Source organism: Lipotes vexillifer, unplaced genomic scaffold (assembly GCF_000442215.2).
Source record: "Lipotes vexillifer unplaced genomic scaffold, Lipotes_vexillifer_v1.1 scaffold49, whole genome shotgun sequence".
NCBI lineage: Eukaryota > Metazoa > Chordata > Mammalia > Artiodactyla > Lipotidae > Lipotes > Lipotes vexillifer.
This window is the reverse complement of record NW_006790551.1, coordinates 25,134-38,387: the sequence shown is the minus strand read 5'-3', so window position 1 is coordinate 38,387 and position 13,254 is coordinate 25,134. Positions and strand designations below refer to the sequence as shown.

Here is a 13,254-nt window from a genome sequence, read left to right as displayed (position 1 = left end):
AGTTTCTTTATGTTTGCTCAATACTTTCCAGTCTGTACCAATGAAATCAAGTTATCCTTCTCTATTCACCACTGCAAACTAGTTAACTGTTCATTCCAGCTATACATTCATTATATGACTGCTTCATGATGGTTATTTCATTTCATATTTTCTGTAAAATAAAAGATGTCTATAGCTTCTGTTAAAAAAAATAAATCATAGGAATGTACCTTTTGACCAGTAAAATTTCACTAAACAATCTCATCATATCTCAGTAGAATCTGTCTTCCAATTTCATAGTCTTTTAATCTGAATGAAAACAATAACTTATGGATTAAAAAGTTTTCTGTTTAACTGACAGAAAAAACATTATAAACATAATTTCTGAATAGAGAAAATGAGACGCAAGTAGCAGTGCTTTCTTCACTGCTATAATACTTCATTTTTAAAAGCAAACACAGTACTAATCATTTTGATTCCAGTGAATAAAAACTTAAAACTGAATTTATTAATCAATTTGGAAGTCTGAAGCCAAAAGGATCCTTTAACTGTATTGCCTAATAGACAAGTCAATCCTAAAAAGGTAATCACAATGCAAAATTTTGGCCTAATTAAACTGGCTCTCTCTGATACTCTGTTTTTTTTGTTTGGTTTCAATCTGCCATAACAACCAAGGTTAGAATTACATGTAAACCGAAGTATACATGGTGAAATTGAATACAGAGGATTAAGCATTTAAAAAGTCTGGGTTATAATTCTTATTGCTACACAAGTTCTACTGCATAATTAATTTACAGTAGCCTAAAACTTTTCAGCAACAAAATTATATTTAAAAAAAAATACCATTATCCCTATATGTTACATTAATTGTAATGTAACATATCACAACAACTTAAGCCTTGCATTAACTTAGAAAAGAATAACTTGTCCCTGAAAAACTCTAAAGAGTGATCATATTTCAATCAAAGCTGTCCTGAACTAACTCATAATCAGCAGTGACTACATTTTGTCACTTCTTTGCTCTAACAGGAGTAAAAGTGATGACAATGATTTTGTGAAAAGAAGCTAGAGAACCTGCATCCAATTAGTCATAAAATGGACTTTTAAACAACCACTGGATTTTTAGAATGTTTTTAGTTGTCAAACATCCCTATAGGCGAAACAGCTGAGGAACAAACTGCCTAACTTGCCCAAACTACTTTTGTTCCATCGAATTTGATCCCTTCTAAATCGACAACAGCATACAAACTTAGCTATGAAGAATTCAGTCCTTGTAAATGAAAACAAACATAATAAACCTACAGGAGGTTTAAAAGTAACTTCATTTGAATATTCAAGTGTAATGCTTCTGTAAAAGATTAAAACATACGTTTCAACTTTAACAGATATATCAATTTGCATTTGTTCTTAACCTGCCACTAATACATAGGTTCACTGGGCTCCAAAGAACCCAGTTGATCATGGAGAGAGATGAAGGTATCAGTGGAAAAAGAGCACGGATACTATGGCGTTTATCTGAACAGTATGACCCGTCTTTGCATCCCTGAAGTAAGAATGGCCACTTTCTCCAATTAATTTGCTCTATACTAAATAAAACAGCATTGTTTGTGAAGAGTTACTCCATACCTATAACATTTCACTAGTATAGTTACCAATTCAGAAGTTAAAAAAAAAAAAAAAATACAGAACAAATCCATGTATCTGTTATCCTTTGTATCCTAAAATGTAGAAATAGTTTTAACCAAGAATTACATTGGAATGAAGTAAAACATCTTTTAGAGTAATTTTGAGTATACTCTTATTTGTAACTACATTTCTACATAAATTACTTGATTGCTTGTGGACATAATTTAATCTGTAATATATCATAATGTCAACCATTACAGTGATCCAGAATGAGATTCTGGCTATAGAGCGAGCTTAATTATTAAGCAACAGTTTCCTAAAAAGCTTCTGTATTTCTGATTGGTAAGAAAAACAAACAAAAAAAAGAGCATCTCTCATTGAAATAACACTGACGTTCAAGCTCAGGGCCCCTTCTTTGTGTTCAACATAATTAACTCTCTAGGAAAAAATAATGAAACATTAACAAGTTACAGTTATCTTCAAGGAAACTCGATGGGCAATTCTGGTGTTACAGTTGTGTATCTTGGATCCAACCTAGGGATGAAGTCCTGAAAGTGTTTAGATGCACCAGTACCAAAAACATCAAGGACTTTTCGGTTCATGACAGCAAATCTGCCCTTGGTGAGCCTTAAAAGGAACTTCCAGTAAGATTGTCTCAAGGTCTGAACTTCCATGACAGCTGCCTGGAAGCAAATTGCTGTAGAGATGGAATAGATGATAGTGTCTGCATGGGGAAAATAGGAAACCTTTCCTGCTTCAATGCCTTTGAAATACATTGTCTCTACCAATTTGGAAGCTAAATACATGGAAATTGTGCTTTTATAAAACATCATTGATATTCCCACCAAAAATCCAGCTATAATGGCATGCAGTTCATCATCCAGATTTCTGACCCAGCACAGGAAGCAACTAGTACCCTTGTATATACTAACAAAAGAGCCCAGAAAAGCCCTGAGCTGGAAGTTTTCTTTATTGTAGAAGAGAGAAAGTAGCCGGAATGGCTGTGTAAACAGATGCCTAAATGCAGAGGGAATCCAGAGGCAGCACTGGATCAAGTATCCCATGTTAAACATTCTGATGAAAACTTTAATGCATCAAGAGATGAAATTATCCTCATAGTGTTTGCAACATCAATGCCTTGGTCCATGCTTACATACTGAATCCACAAGCTTCCTGACTAGAGCAATTAGATTCATTCCTCTTGGTTTTTCCTCATGTTTCTCAGTCTTTTGTTCCACTTTTGCATATGCCAACTCTGGTGAATAAGAACGTGTGGGAATTTCTTCCTTCCCAACAATGAACCTAAGTGCAGAGAATGTAAATCCTTTCAAACCGTCTTTGCACCCACGCAGGAACGTTTTGCTAAAGGGTAGACTAGTGGTAGAGGCTACCAGTTGTCCCCCAATATCTGTTCTCACTTTCTTCTCATAATAGACCCCATGAATTTAAGCTGGGCAAATGGGTTGCCAAAACTATAATATTTTCTAGCTTTTTTTGCAGTTAGGTGTGACCAGGGAAATGTAAGGAAAATGGTAACAAAACTTCTGTGAAGACTGGAATGTGGATGCAACATCTAGAACTGGAACATATATCTTGCACAGCAAGGTAGAAGCCACATGTTAAAGATGGTAGAGCACAGAAGGAGCTTGGGTCCCTAAGGAGACCAGAGTCACCATATTCGTCATAGTCTGCCAACATTTTTGTGAGAGTGAAACAAATTTCTATCTACAAATTTCTATCTTGTGTAAGCAGCTATAATTTGAGATTTCCTGTTACTCATAATTGGACCTAATTTTAACTGAGAATGACTCAGCAGTACTGTTAGAGAAATAGGACTCTATTTTATCTGTTTATTTGTTCTCTTTTTCTAGTGTAAGTTATTTTCCATTAGCATTATCAATGGAGTTTTTCAAGATAGTAGATTACTATTGAAGGCGAGGGTGGCAACTCAAATTTTCTTGGAATATCCTTGGTAATCCTATTTCTAGAGCGCATGTCCATACAAAGCTACTGATATTTTTTAACTGGCGGGAATATTTCAGAACTAATTCACACTCTTATTTGCATATGCATACACAATACCTTATTTTGCTTGATTCAGTGAAGCAAAATACTTTTTTATTTATAAGTTAATAATTACTCCAGCAGTAACTAAACTATAATTACTAGCACAGGAAGTTAGCTAGGTATCATGTCTCCACCATAAAACTGTAAAATGTTTGAATTAGAAGATATCTTAGTAAACATCTAATTCAACTCATTCTTCTTTTCAGATGAAGATGTTCAGAGCTACAAGGTAAAAATTACAAAATCACAAGATTATTTATAAAGCAGTGGTACAAAAAAGCACCAATTATTATTCTCTAGCACATTTATTGTAACCAGTAAGAACCACTTTATCAGCTTGGAATACTAAATGAATGACATTTCCTTTCCTTCTTTTTTTTTTTTTTTAATTACTGAAGATCCTACTGTCTTTGTTAGTAGGAAGGCCATCAGCCTCCTTTTCAATTGCTATAGAACTTCATGATCATACTCAGCTCTCAGATTTTACTTAGATCTCACTACTGGGAGAAGATTAGAGAACCTGATCAACTCACCCAACAGTTTCACATTTTCACATTTTCTCTTTGACACATGTGTTCTAGATTTTACATATAACTTTTATATTGTCATAAGGATTTCAGTGATACTTAGTTTATCTAAAAACACTGTAAAATTAGTGACAAATCACATTTGAAAATGCAAAATTCATATTTTACTTAGTAAGGTGTAAGAAAGAATTCCATTTACATTTATTTAATGCAAGCATAGTTCTTGGACTCCCCCTTAACAGTAAGATACAAAATAATTTAGATACTGTCTTAAGGCTGACTTTAGGAATCTTTGGAACCTTCTGGGATCTATCTTTTCTAAATTCCCTAAAGGACATCTTTCCAAGAGATTGCTTTACAAAAAAATCTACTTATGCACACAATCCTTTAAGGAGATGGCAGTCATACTTTAATTTAATTCATTATACCACTGCCACTGCATTGATCTTTTGTCTGTTTCTGTGCAAGTTAACTTATTTTGATATTTTATGTCATGAATCACTATAGGAATTTAATTAAATTGATATATTAACTGTGCTATAATTGCCACTAAAGTATTGTAAATGTCAGGCTACTCTGCTCTCATCCCAGATCATGACTGTAAATAAGATGCTGCAATTCAGATTCTGTTCTTTATCAAGAGATGTGTACAAAAAGAAATAATCTATTTTGACCCAAAATCTGGAATTTGAATTTTACCTTTCACATAGAAATGATAAATAATTCCACAGAATATTTGATAAATTACCTATAACTAACTTTTTCAATTTTTTCTAATGTTCCAATGTTTAATGCTCTTCTGTGTTCATGATCTGATCATTGATGAACTGCCTGTCAGTAGTCGTGCTACTCAGTTTTTTAGACTCTAATTTATTCAGCACTTTTTTGAACATAAGTTAGTTTCATTTCCATTTTCACTAAGAGTATTTTCAAAATCTGATAATTTAGTTTTAAAAGTTTCATACTACATATTATCAATATAAAATTCCTATAAAAATGAAATATCCCATTTAGCAAATTCATCATCTGAACACACAGGAGCTATGATTGTACACCTTGAGGTATTTATCAATGTGGCAGCATAGATACTATTTGATGGAATTAACTGGCCAGAGTATTTAAGATAAATAAACTTGCATTTAATAATGGAAAGCACTTCACACACTATTGATACTTAGACTGAAAAGTAACATGTTACTTTGTATAATAAATATGTTTAAATATTTTGAATGTTTAATATTTTTGTTTATTTAAAGTCATATTAGTTTAAATCAACCACCTATACCGAAGATCATATTTACTTACCATTATATGCAAAATTAACTTAATTCCTTCCAAAAATAGATGGACTATAAGCAAGCAAGTTGGGCATTAATACGTGTTAATTTATTGACATATAAAGCTTTAATTAACACTTTAATATCAAAAACTATTTAATATCCTAAAATTTGGGAGCAAATTAATTCAATACTAGATTAATGAATAAACACTTAAATAAATTTTTGCATTTAAAGTTCTATAAAATAGTTGATTTCTTAAATGTAGAAATCTATTTTTTATATTATTCTTAAATTTTTTGGTTATATTTATATATTTCATAGTTTAGAATAGTGTTAGACTTATAGAAAAATCTGAAGATAGTATAGAGAGTTCCTACATAACTCACACCCAATTTCCCCCATTCTACCATTTTCCATTAATATGGTACACAATTAATGAATCAATACTGATCTATTAGTATATATCTTAGTATCTTACGTTAGTATGGTCACAATTAGTGAATCGGTATTGAAACATTATTATTAATTCATGTTCATACTTTATTACTATTCCCTTATTTTTTATCTAATGCCATTTTTCTGTTCCAGGATCCCATCCAGGATATTATGTTACTAGTCATCCTGTCTCTGTATTCACCTCTTGGCTGTTCTCAAACATTCCTTGTTTCGGAGGACCTTGATAGGTTTGAGTAGTACTAACCAGGCATTTTGCATAATATTCCTTAACAGGAATTTAATGTTTTCCTCATGATCAGACTAGTGTTACAAGTTTTGGGAAGAAGACCACAGAGTTAAAGTGCCATTTCCATCATGTTTTATGAAGGGTAAATACTATCAACATGATCAATCATTGTTAATGTTGACCTTAATCACCTGATTTAGGTAGTATTTGTCAGCTTTCTCCACTGTAAAGTTACTATGCTTCCCTATTTTAATTCTGTACTCTTTGAAAGGAAGACACTAGGCATAGCCTACATTTAAGGAATTGGGAGTTATGCTCCACCTACTTGAGGGTAGAGTATATATAGAAATTATTCCGAATTTTTCTGCATTGAAAATTTGTCTATTCTTGTTTGCATGTTTGTTCAATCATTTATTCAAATCAGAATGGAAGAAAGCTTAATATAACTTGATAACATCTAGTACCAATGATAACTATTGAAATGGAGGGAAATCTTTGTCTTAAAAGGGAATATGATTTTCTAGCATATGGCTTGCCAAGCTGACTCTGGTACTATTACATACTAATGATGGTTAAAATAAAATAGTCTTAGGCACTTCTTTGATTCTCTCTTTGACCTTTGAAAAATGCATCTTTACCAGTAAAGGAAGAAAAAAAAATCTATTCTCAGTTCCTCTTCAGAACTCTTTAGGAAAAGCCAGATGGAGAAAGGCAGTTTCACTTGAGTCATTTTTCATTTTCTCATTTTCTAACTTACATATTCAGTTTTCCTCCCATTTTTAGTAAAACTATATGTTTTCTTTATTTACTCTTTATTTATGGAGCATGTACCATGTGTTCTGTGCTGAGGATAATGAGCAAGTTTGCTATATTTGGTTCCCACATAACATTGATTACGATTAACTTTGCTTCATTTGTAGTTAAATTAAGGAAAGAAATGATTAGATATAGTCAGGACCACTGCACTTTTTTAAACCATGTGGCCATTAGGAAATAATTCACGTTCCTCATTTCTTTATACAATTAAGTGAGGTGCCCTGGTTCAGATACTACGCATCTTCCAAGACACCTTAGAAATATTCAGTTCAAGACCCTAGAAGGCCATGGAAATCATAACTGGTCAGTCACAGGATGAAAATCAAGAGAATTTTCTTGGTGATATAAAAACAAACCCCCCAAATTAAGAAAATGGTAATAGGAACATACATATCAATAATTATCTTAAATGTAAATGGATTAAATGCTCCAACCAAAAGACACAGACTGGATGAATGGATAAAAAAGCAAGCCCCTTATATATGTTGTCTACAAGAGACTCACTTCAGACCCACAGACATATACAGACTGAAAGTGAGGGGATGTAAATGGAAATCAAAAGAAAGCTGGAGTAGCAATACTCATATCAGACAAAATAGACTTTTTAAAATAAAGACTGTCACAAGAGATAAGGAAGGACACTATGTAATGATCAAGGGATCAATCCAAGAAGAAGATATTGCAGTTTTAAATATTTATGCACCCAACATAGGAGCACCTCAATACATAAGGCAAATGATAAAATCAATAAAAGGGGAAATCTATAGTAACACAATAATAGTGGGGGACTTTAACACTCCACTTACACCAATGGATAGGTCATCCAGACAGAAAATTAATAAGGAAACACAAGCCTTAAATGATATATTAGACCAGATAGACTTAATTGATATTTATAGGACATTCCATCAAAAAATAGCAGAGTACACATTCTTCTCAAGTGCACACGTAACATTCTCCTGGATAGATCACATCTTGGGTAACAGATCAAGCCTCAATAAATTTAAGAAAATTTAAATCATATCAAGCATCTTTTCTGACCACAATGTTATGAGATTAGACATCAATTACAGGGGACTCCCCTGGAAAGTCAGTGGTTAAGAGTTCACCTTCCAATGCAGGGGGTGTGGGTTTGATCCCTGGTCAGGGAGATAAGATGCCTGCCTCGGGGCCAAAAAAATAAAATAAAATAAAATAAAAACATAAAACAGAAGCAGCATTGTAACAAATTCAATAAAACTTAAAAAATTGTCCACATTTTAAAAAATCTTAAAAAAAAATAAATCATTCATCCATTAAAATAAATAAAAAAGAAATCAATCACAGGGAAAAAACTGTAAGAAATACAAACACATGGAGGCCAAGTGATATGCTACTAAATAACCAAGGGATCACTGAAGAAATCAAAGAGGAAATTAAAAAAACACATAGAAACAAATGACAATGACAACACAACAACCCAAAACCTATGGGATGCAGCAAAAGCAGTTCTAAGAGGGAAGTTTATAGCAATAAAATCCTAACTCAAGAAACAAGAAAAATCTCAAATAAACAACCTAACCTACAACCTAAAGCAACTAGAGAAAGAAGAACAAACAAAACGCAAAGGTAGCAGAATGAAAGAAATCATAAAGATCAGAGCAGAAATAAATGAAATAAAAATAAAAAAAACAATAGCACAGATCAATAAAACTAAAAGCTTGCTCTTTGGGAAGATAAACAAAATTGATAAAACTTTAGACAGACTGATCAAGAAAAAAAGGGAGAGGACTCAAATCAATAAAATTAGAAATGAAAAAGGAGAAGTTACAACTGACACTGCAGAAATACAAAGGATCATGACAGATTACTACAAAAAACTATATGCCAATAAAATGGACAACCTGGAAGACATGGACAAATTTGTAGAAAAGTACAACCTTCCAAGACTGAACCAAGAGAAATAGAAAAAATGAACAGACCAATCACAAGAAATGGAACTGAGACTGTGATTAAAAATCTTCCAAAAAACAGAGCCCTGGACCAGATGGCTTCACAGGCGAATTCTATCAAACATTTAGAGAAGAGGTAACACATATCCTTCTCAAACTGTTCCAAAAAATTACAAAGGGAGGAACACTCCCAAACTCATTCTACATGGCCACCATCAAACTGATTCCAAAACCTGACAAAGGTATCACAAAAAAGTAAATTACAGGCCAATATCACTGATGAAGATGGATGCAAAAATCCTCAACAAAACACTAGCAAACTGAATCCAACAACACATTAAAAAGATCATACACCATGATCAAGTGGGATTTATCCCAGGGATGCAAGGATTCTTCAATATATGCAAATTAGCCAATATGATACACCATACTAACAAAATGAAGAATAAAAACCATATGATCATCTCAATAGATGCAGAAAAAGGTTTTGACAAAATTCACTACCAATGGAGATACCTTCAAGATGGCAGAGGATCAAGACGTGGGGATCACCTTCCTCCCCACAAATACATCAGAAATACATCTACACGTGGAAAAACTCCTACACACCACCTACTGAATGCTGGCAGAAGACCTCAGACTTCCCAAAAGGCAAGAAACTCCCCATGTACCTGGGTAGGGCAAAAGAAAAAACAGAGACCAAAGAATAGGGATGGGACCTGCACCTCTGGGAGAGAGCTGTGAAGGAGGAAGTTTCCACACACTAGGAAGCCCCTTCACTGGCGGAGACGGGGGTCGGCGAGGGGGAAGCTGGGGAGCCATGGAGGAGAGCACAGCAACAGGGGTGCAGAAGGCAAAGCATAGAGATTCCTGCAGAGAGGATCAGTGCCGACCAGCACTCACCAACCTGAGAGGCTTGTCTGTTAACCTGCCTGAACAGGTGGGGGCTGGGAGCTGAGGCTCAGGCTTCAGAGGTCAGATCCCAGGGAGAGGACTGGGGTTGGCTGTGTGAACACAGCGTGAAGGGGGCTAGTGTACCACAGCTAGCCAGGAGGGAGTCCTGGAAAAAGTCTGGAACTGCCTAAGAGGCAAGAGACCATTGTTTCCGGGTGCACAAGGAGCGGGGATTCAGAGAAGTGCCTAAACGAGCTTCAGAGATGGGCACGAGCCACGGCTATCAGGGCAGACACCAGAAATGGGTATGAAATGCTCAGGCTGCTGCTGAAACCACCAAGAAGCCTGTGTGCGAGCACAGGTCACTATCCACACCTCCCCTCCCAGGAGCCTGTACAGCCCACCACTGCCAGGGTTCCATGATCCAGGGACAACTTCCCTGGGAAAACATATGGTGCACCTCAGGCTGTTGCAACGTCACACCAGCCTCTGCCGCCGCAGGCTCGCCCCACATTCTATACCCTTTCCTCGCCCAGGCCTGAGTGAGCCAGAGCCCCCTAATCAGCTGCTCCTTCAACCCCGTCCTGTCTGAGTGAGGAACAGATGCCCTCAGGGGACCTATATGCAGAGGTGGGGCCAAATCCAAAGCTGAACCCAAGGAGCTGTGCGAACAAAGAAGAGAAAGGTAAATCTATCCCAGCAGCCTCAGGAGCAGCGGATTAAGTCTCCACAATCAATGGAATGTACCCTGCATCTGTGGAATACCTGAATAGACAACGAACCATACCAAAACTGAGGTAGTGGATTTTGGGAGCAACTGTAGACTTGGGGTTTGCTTTCTGCATCTAATTTGTTTCTGGTTTTATGTTTATCTTAGTTTAGTATTTAGAGTTTATTATCATTGGTAGATTTGTTTATTAATTTGGCTGCTCTCTTCTTCTTCTTTTTCATATACAGATATATATATATTTTTTCCTTTTTTCTCTTTTTGTGAGTGTGTATGTTGTGATTTTTTCTCTACAGCTTTGCTTTTACAATTTGTCCTAGGGTTCCATCTGTCCAGTTGTTTTTTGTTTGTTTTTTTGTTTAGTATAGTTTTTAGCACTTGTTATCATTGGTGAATTTGTTTTTTTGGTTTGCTTGCTCTCTTCTTTCTTTCTTTCCTTCTTTTTTATTACTTTCTACTTTTTTTATTTTTAATAACTTTAAAAATTTTTTAAGAGCTTTCTTTTCCTTTCTTTCTTTCTTTCTTTTCTTTCCTTCCTTCTTTCCTTCCTTCCTTCCTTCCTTCCTTCCTTCTTTTCTTATTTCTTTTTTTCTCCCTTTTCTTCTGAGCCAGGTGGCTGACAGGGTCTTGGTGCTCTGGCCAGGTGTCACACCTGTGCTTCTGAGGCAGCAGAGCCGAGTTCAGGACATTGGTCAACCAGAGACCTCCTGGCTCCACAAAATATAAAATGGGAAAACATCTCCAGAGACCTCCATCTCAATGCTAAGACCCAGCTCCATGCCATGACCAGAAAGCTCAGTGCTGGACACCCTATGCCAAGCAACTAGCAAGATAGGAACACAACCCCATCCATCAACAGAGAAGCTGCCTAAAATCAAAACAAGGTCACAAGCACCCCAAACCCCACCACCGGACACAGTCCTGCCCACCAGAAAGACAAGATCCAGCCTAAACGCCAGAACACAGGCACCAGTCTCCTCCACCAGGAAACCTACAAAACCCACTGAACCAACTTTAGCCACTGGGGGTGGACACCAAAAACAATGGGAACTACGAACCTGCAACCTGTGAAAAGCAGACCCGAAACACAGTAAGTTAAGCAAAATGAGAAGACAGAGAAACACACAGCAGATTAAGGAGCAAGGTAAAAACCCAACAGACCAAACAAATGAAGAGGAAATAGGCAGTCTACCTGAAAAACAATTCAGAGTAATGATAGTAAAGACGATCCAAAATCTTGGAAGTAGAATGGAGAAAATAAAAGAAATGTTTAACAAGTACCTAGAAGGACTAAAGGGCACACAAACAATGATGAACAATACAATAAATGAAATTTAAAATTCTCTAGAAGGAATCAATAGCAGAAAAACAGAGGCAGAAGAACAGAAAAGTGACCTGGAAGATAAAATTGTGGAAATAACTACCACAGAGAGGAATAAAGAATAAAGAATGAAAAGAATTGAAGACTATCTAAGAGACCTCTGAGACAACATTAAACCCACCAACATTTGAATTATAGGGGTCTCAGAAGAAGAAGAAAAAAAGAAAGGGACTGAGAAAATATTTGAAGAGATTATAGTTCAAAACTTCCTTATAGGGGAAAGAAAATAGTCAATCAAGTCCAGGAAGGGCAGAGAGTCCCATACAGGATAAATCCAAGGAGAAACACGCCAAGACACATGAATCAAACTATCAAAAATTAAATACAAAGAAAAAATATTAAAAGCAGCAAGGGAAAAACAACAAATAACATACAAGGGAATCCCAATAAGGTTAACAGCTGATCTTTCAGCAGAAACTCTGCAAACCAAAAGGCAGTGGCAGGACATATTTAAAGTAATGAAAGGGAAAAACCTACAACGAATATTACTCTACCCAGCAAGGATTTCATTCATATTGGACGGAGAAATTTAAACATTTACACATAAGCAAAAGCTAAGAGAATTCACCAACACCAAACCAGCTTTACAACAAATGCTAAAGGAATGTCTCTAGGCAGGAAACACAAGAGAAGGAAAAGACCTACAATAACAAACCCAAAACAATTAAGAAAATGGTAATAGGAACAAACATATCGATAATTACCTTAAATGTAAATGGATTACATGCTCCAACCAAAAGACACAGACTGGCTGAATGGACACAAAAGCAAGACCCATATATATGCTGTCTACAAGAGACCCACTTCAGACCTAGGGACACATACAGACTGAAAGTGAGGGGATGGAAAAAGGTATTCCATGCAGATGGATATCAAAAGAAAGCTGGAGTAGCAATTCTCATATCAGACAAAATAGACTTTAAAATAAAGACGATTACAAGAGATAAAGATGGACACTACATAATGATCAAGGGATCAATCCAAGAAAAAGATATAAAAATGGTAAATATTTATGTACCAAACAGAGGAGCACGAAAATACATAAGGCAAATGCTAACAACCATAAAAGGGGAAATCAACACTAACACAATAATAGTAGGGCAGTTTAACATGCCAATTTCACCAATGGACAGACCAATCAAAATGAAAATAAATAAGGAAACACAAGCTTTAAATGATACATTAAACAAGATGGACTTAATTGATATTTGTAGGACATTCAACCAAAAACAACAGAATATACTTTCTTCTCAAGAGCTCATGGAACATTCTCCAGGATAGATCATATCTTGGGTCACAAATCAAGCCTTGGTAAATTTAAGAAAATTGGAATCATATCACATA

At 35.5% G+C, this 13,254-nt stretch overlaps 1 pseudogene; it reads right to left on the bottom strand.

The window, feature by feature from the left end:
- Nucleotides 1-2,084: 2,084 nt before the first annotated feature.
- On the bottom strand, nucleotides 2,085-11,914 carry LOC103071225 (transmembrane protein 135 pseudogene; annotated as a pseudogene).
- Between the last annotated feature and the right edge of the window lie 1,340 nt (nucleotides 11,915-13,254).